Raw genomic sequence first — 7334 nt, forward strand, 5'->3', positions numbered from 1 at the left:
ATTACTGGGCGTTCTGGCCCCTGTATAGTGTACACACTGCCAGCAGACATGAGTGAAATTGTTTCATAACTGTAGTCTTTATCTCTTACGTTGTGGAACAGGCTAACGACAGAATATACAGTGCATTCGGAAAGTATTTAGACCCCTTCCCCTTTTTGTTACATTACAGCCTTGTTCTACAATTGATTAAATTCACTTTTTACTCAATCTACTCTACACATACACCCCATAATGACGAAGCGAAACAGGCTTTCGGAAATTTTTGCAAACGTATTAAAAATAAACAGAAACACATTTACATAAGTATTCAGACCCTTTGCTATGAGACTCGAAATTGAGCTCAGGTAAGTCCCGTTTCCATTGATCATCCTTGAAATTTTTCTACAACTTGATTGGAGTCCACCTGTGGTAAATTTAAATTTAAAATTGAAATTGATTGGACATGATTTGGAAAGGTGCACACACCTGTCTATATAAGACACCACAGTTGACAGTGCATGTCGGAGCAAAAACCATGCTATGAGGTCGAAGGGATTGTCCATAGAGCTCCGACACAGGATTGTGTCGAGGCACAGATCTGGGGAAGGGTACCAAAATATTCTGCAGCTTTGAAGGTCCCCAAGAACACAGTGGCCTTCATCATTCTTCAATGCAAGAAGTTTGGAACCACTAAGACACTTCCTAGAACTGGCCTCCTGGCCAAACTAAGCAAGCTGGGGAGAAGGGCCTTGGTCAGGGAGGTGAACAAGAACACTATGGTCATTCTGACAGATCTCCAGAGCTCTGTGGAGATTGGCGAGCCTTCCAGAAGGACAAAATCTCTGCAGCACTCCACCAATCTGGCCTTTATGGTAGAGTGGCCAGAGGGAAGGCATTCCTCAGTAAAAGGCACACGACAGGCCGCTTGGAGTTTGCCAAAAAGGCAGCTAGAGGAATCTCAGACCATGAGAAACATTCTCTGGTCTGATAAAAGCAATATTGAACTCTTTGGCCTGAATGCCAAGCATCACATCTGGAGGAAGCATGTTTTTCAGTGGCAGGGACTGTGAGACTAGTCAGGATCGAGGGAAAGATGAACAAGCTTGAGAGGATGAAAGAGCTTGAAAGGTTCTGCAGCGAGGAATGAGAGAAACTCCAAATACAGGTGTACCAAGCTTGTAGCGTCATACGCAAGTCTCGAGGCTGTAATCGCTGCCAAAGTTGCTTCAGAGTAAATGGTCAGAATATTTACATAAATGTGATATTTCAGTTGTAAAAATGTTATACATCTGCAAAAAAAAAAAAAAAAAAAAAACTGTTTTTGCTTTGTCATTATGGAGAGTATTGTGTGTAGATTGGGGGAACAATGTAACACATTTTAGAATAAGGCTGTAATGTAACACAATGTGGAAAAAGTCAAAATGGTCTGAATACTCTGTGAGCAGTGATTATAGCCTCCTCCCTTTGCGGTGATGATTTGGCAGACTTTGTAGTTGTTTTCTCACAGTGTAAGTCAGGGGAAAACCTCCCTTTACCTTCAAATTATTGTCAAACTATCTTTTGGTTCAAAACAGATGTCAAAATAGTCAGACCATTTTAACACAGCAGACACGGCACAGCGTATTTTGTGTTTGTGTGAAACAGAAATATTTATTGGGAGATGTAAATAAATATATAAAACAAAGTGAAAGCTCTCTTATTCTCCCTGTACAACATGTTCCAAACGGTCATCTATCATTCGAAATGAGGATACCAGTAGCAGCCCACACAGATACAGATGGGTTAGGGGAGGGAGAGAGTGGATTGACAAATTCCTCTCAGTGTACTTTGCTATCATCCAGTGGGTGTTGACTAAATTCAGCAATAGGGAGAAATGTTCTCGATCTTCATGAAGTATAATCATCTCTCTGTCTCTCAGCTAGCACATTATATGTTTCTTAGAGCTTGGTGAGAGCGTGGTTGTCCTGTGGTTATTTTGCAGACAATTTTCTGAAAATGGTGCAGGATAGTCTATATAAGGCACTGGATGAAAAGGCACACCTGTCTATATAAGGTCCCACAGTTGACAGTGTATTTCAGAGCAAAAACCAAGCCATGCGGTCGAAGGAATTGTCCATAGAGCTCCGAGACAGGAACCTTCCAGAAGGATAACCATCTCTGCAGCACTCCACCCATCAGGCCTTTATGGTAGAGTGGCCAGAAGCCACGCCTCAATGAAAGGCACATGACAGCCCACTTCGCCAAACATAAAGACTCTCAGACCATGAGAAACAAGATTCTCTGGTCTGATGAAACCAAGATTGAACTCTTTAGCCTGAATGCCAAGCTTCACGTCTGTGCCAAGCTTGTAGCATCATACCCAATAAGAATCGATGCTGTAATCGCTGCCAAAGATGCTTCAACAAAGTACTGAGTAAAGGGCCTGAATCCTAACGTAAATGTGATATTTCTGTATTTTTTTTACCAAACATTTCTAAAAACTTGTTTTTGATTTGTCATTATGGGGTATTGAGTGTAGATTGATGAGGGGAAAAAAAGATTGAATACATTTTAGAATAAGGCTGTAATGTAACAAAATGTGAGAGAAAAGAAGTCAAGGGGTCTGAATACTTTCCGAAGGCACTGTACACTTCTTGAAGGATGACAATTAATTTAAGTAGAGCAGGAGAAAGCGGGTAATAGCATCTGCATTTAGGCTAAGCAGGACCTGAAACTAAAGTAACCCCCATGGAGGCTAACTCTGGGCCAAGCTGGATGATTTGTGCGAGTCTTTTAAACTCATTAATCTTTGAATTTCAAATGTGGTGCTTACCTGCCTATATGGGTTAAAGGGGCTGAGGGGTATACCTCATATGGAGGAATATGAACGAGCCTATTCAAAGATCCACAAAAGTGTTTTCAAAAGAATCAAGCACAGTACTGACAGGAAGTCATCCAGCTTGGCCCAGGGCGAACCTCCATTTGGGGTGCTATAGTGTTGAGAGATGAGGGGTCTCAACACTATATCAGGGGTCTCAACACTACATTACCCACAAACACCTACCCAAAGGTCATTATGATCAAGCAGTGATGGAAAAAGTACTCAATTGTCATCTTGAGTAAAAGTATAGATAGCTTAATAGAAAGTTACAAGTAAAAGTGAAAGTATTTGGGTTTTAAATGTACTTAAGTATCAAAAGTAAATGTAATTGCTAAAATATACTTACAGTGGGGCAAAAACGTATTTAGTCAGCCACCAATTGTGCAAGTTCTCCCACATAAAAATATGAGAGGCCTGTAATTTTCATCATAGGTACACTTCAACTATGACAGACAAAATGAGAAGAAAAAAATCCAGAAAATCACATTGTAGGATTTTTAATGAATTTATTTGCAAAATATGGTGGAAAATAAGTATTTGGTCACCTACAAACAAGCAAGATTTCTGGCTCTCACAGACCTGTAACTTCTTCTTTAAGAGGCTCCTCTGTCCTCCACTCGTTACCTGTATTAATGGCACCTGTTTGAACTTGTTATCAGTATAAAAGACACCTGCCCACAACCTCAAACAGTCACACTCCAAACTCCACTATGGCCAAGACCAAAGAGCTGTCAAAGGACACCAGAAACAAAATTGTAGACCTGCACCAGGCTGGGAAGACTGAATCTGCAATAGGTAAGCAGCTTGGTTTGAAGAAATCAACTGTGGGAGCAATTATTAGGAAATGGAAGACATACAAGACCACTGATAATCTCCCTCGATCTGGGGCTCCACGCAAGATTTCACCCCGTGGGGTCAAAATGATCACAAGAACGGTGAGCAAAAATCCCAGAACCACACGGGGGGATCTAGTGAATGACCTGCAGAGAGCAGGGACCAAAGTAACAAAGCCTACCATCAGTAACACACTACGCCACCAGGGACTCAAATCCTGCAGTGCCAGACGTGTCCCCCTGCTTAAGCCAGTACATGTCCAGGCCCGTCTGAAGTTTGCTAGAGAGCATTTGGATGATCCAGAAGAAGATTGGGAGAATGTCATATGGTCAGATGAAACCAAAATATAACTTTTTGGTAAAAACTCAACTCGTCATGTTTGGAGGACAAAGAATGCTGAGTTGCATCCAAAGAACACCATACCTACTGTGAAGCATGGGGGTGGAAACATCATGCTTTGGGGCTGTTTTTCTGCAAAGGGACCAGGACGACTGATCCGTGTAAAGGAAAGAATGAATGGGGCCATGTATCGTGAGATTTTGAGTGAAAACCTCCTTCCATCAGCAAGGGCATTGAAGATGAAACGTGGCTGGGTCTTTCAGCATGACAATGATCCCAAACACACCGCCCGGGCAACGAAAGAGTGGCTTCGTAAGAAGCATTTCAAGGTCCTGGAGTGGCCTAGCCAGTCACCAGATCTCAACCCCATAGAAAATCTTTGAAGGGAGTTGAAAGTCCGTGTTGCCCAGCAACAGCCCCAAAACATCACTGCTCTAGAGGAGATCTGCATGGAGGAATGAGCCAAAATACCAGCAACAGTGTGTGAAAACCTTGTGAAGACTTACAGAAAACGTTTGACCTCTGTCATTGCCAACAAAGGGTATATAACAAAGTATTGAGATAAGCTTTTGTTATTGACCAAATACTTATTTTCCACCATAAGTTGCAAATAAATTAATTAAAAATCCTACAATGTGATTTTCTGGATTTTTTTTCTCATTTTGTCTGTCATAGTTGAAGTGTAACTATGATAAATTACAGGCCTCTCATCTTTTTAAGTGGGAGAACTTGCACAATTGGTGGCTGACTAAATACTTTTTTGCCCCACTGTAAGTATCAAAAGTAAATTCCTTATATTAAGCAAACCAGAGAGCACCATTTTCTTTTTTATGTATGGATAGCCAGGGGCACACTCCAACACTATTTACAAAATATGCATTTGTGTTTAGTGAGTCCACAAGGCCAGAGGCAGTAGGAATGAATTTGACAATTTTCCTGTCCTGCTAAGCATTTAAATATAACAAGTACTTTTGGTTGTCAAGGAAAATGTATGGAGTAAAAAGTACAATGTTTTCTTTAGGAATGTAGTGAAGTAAAAGTAGTCAAAAATATAAATAGTAAAGTACAGATACCTGTTAAGGGATTTTTATGAATAATGACTAAATTATGTATACATTTAAATTAGAACTATAACTTAACAGAATACTACTCTGTTACTGTATGGATGTATGAATCTTATTATAATCATAATACTGAATGTAATGTGTGTAGTTTTCGTCAAGAATTAGAACAAGGACTTTCTGTTCCTTGATAGAAACGAATTGAGCTATCGTCAGACCGGCTGGAATGATGTGTTCCTTACAGGACATTCTGTCTCTACCCAGGGAGGGGAGAGGCCTTGGGCTAGTAGTAGATTGTTTAACAGGTGGCAGACAATGTGGGAAGGCTTGTGAACTATACTGCCATTGTATCTGAGAGGAGGAGAGACATTTATGATGAAATATGGGGTATATAAACTAATGTTCATGTTATTATGGGTAGAGCTCTCGAAAATAAACGCTACTGACTAATTATGAGACTGGTCTCTGCCCATTTTATGCAAATAAGTACAGTGCCTTGCGAAAGTATTCGGCCCCCTTGAACTTTGCGACCTTTTGCCACATTTCAGGCTTCAAACATAAAGATATAAAACTGTATTTTTTTGTGAAGAATCAACAACAAGTGGGACACAATCATGAAGTGGAACGACATTTCTTGGATATTTCAAACTTTTTTAACAAATCAAAAACTGAAAAATTGGGCGTGCAAAATTGTTCAGCCCCTTTACTTTCAGTGCAGCAAACTCTCTTCAGAAGTTCAGTGAGGATCTCTGAATGATCCAATGTTGACCTAAATGACTAATGATGATAAATACAATCCACCTGTGTGTAATCAAGTCTCCGTATAAATGCACCTGCACTGTGATAGTCTCAGAGGTCCGTTAAAAGCGCAGAGAGCATCATGAAGAACAAGGAACACACCAGGCAGGTCCGAGATACTGTTGTGAAGAAGTTTAAAGCCGGATTTGGATACAAAAATATTTCCCAAGCTTTAAACATCACAAGGAGCACTGTGCAAGCGATAATATTGAAATGGAAGGAGTATCAGACCACTGCAAATCTACCAAGACCTGGCTGTCCCTCTAAACTTTCAGCTCATACAAGGAGAAGACTGATCAGAGATGCAGCCAAGAGGCCCATGATCACTCTGGATGAACTGCAGAGATCTACAGCTGAGGTGGGAGACTCTGTCCATAAGACAACAATCAGTCGTATATTGCACAAATCTGGCCTTTATGGAAGAGTGGCAAGAAGAAAGCCATTTCTTAAAGATATCCATAAAAAGTGTCGTTTAAAGTTTGCCACAAGCCACCTGGGAGACACACCTCTGCTCTGGTCAGATGAAACCAAAATTGAACTTTTTGGCAACAATGCAAAACGTTATGTTTGGCGTAAAAGCAACACAGCTCGTCACCCTGAACACACCATCCCCACTGTCAAACATGGTGGTGGCAGCATCATGGTTTGGAAAGTTTGAAATATCCAATAAATGTCGTTCCACTTCATGATTGTGTCCCACTTGTTGATTCTTCACAAAAAAATAGTTTTATATCTTTATGTTTGAAGCCTGAAATGTGGCAAAAGGTCGCAAAGTTCAAGGGGGCCGAATACTTTCGCAAGGCACTGTATCTTACAAATTCTTAGAAATGGACAGAGTGTTTTAATTGAACATAGAGGAAAGAAATTCCTCTAACAATACCCCCCAAAAATACTTAAGTTATACTTCAAAGTATTTTTACTTAAGTACTTTACACCACTGCAAGCAAACTACAAGTTTAGCATGTGATACTATCAGTGCACAGAGCTACAGGCATATGAATTCAAGTGGGAAATTGAATTTTGGATAAAACCTGTATCAAACTCATGAATACTGTCATTTTCAGTTAAATTGTCAATGCAGTTCTGATGAGGCAATTAGTGTTACAACAAATTACTGGGGGCTATAACAGCCACTCTAGACCAGGTGGGTGGAATTCAATATCTGTTTTCATTTTCTAACTTGAAAAATGTAATATATAACTTGAAGCATGCAATATATAACTTGAAACATGTAATAGGGCCATGTACGCACTTTGTATTCCAAGGACAGGGTAATAAACCTAGTGTTAAACAGAAACTACTTTTACCTGTTCTCTACTCTGGCGACCCTTCTTTGCATGGTTCTCCAAGATTGTGTCCCGTGTTCTCTTGTAAACCTGTTAGTTACGCCCACCTCACGTTCTCACAATAGGTGGCACAATAACCTGCATATAAGCATAAGGTTAATATTATAGTGTTTTGGT

The sequence above is a fragment of the Oncorhynchus mykiss genome, chromosome 4, assembly GCF_013265735.2.
Source record: "Oncorhynchus mykiss isolate Arlee chromosome 4, USDA_OmykA_1.1, whole genome shotgun sequence".
Lineage (NCBI taxonomy): Eukaryota > Metazoa > Chordata > Actinopteri > Salmoniformes > Salmonidae > Oncorhynchus > Oncorhynchus mykiss.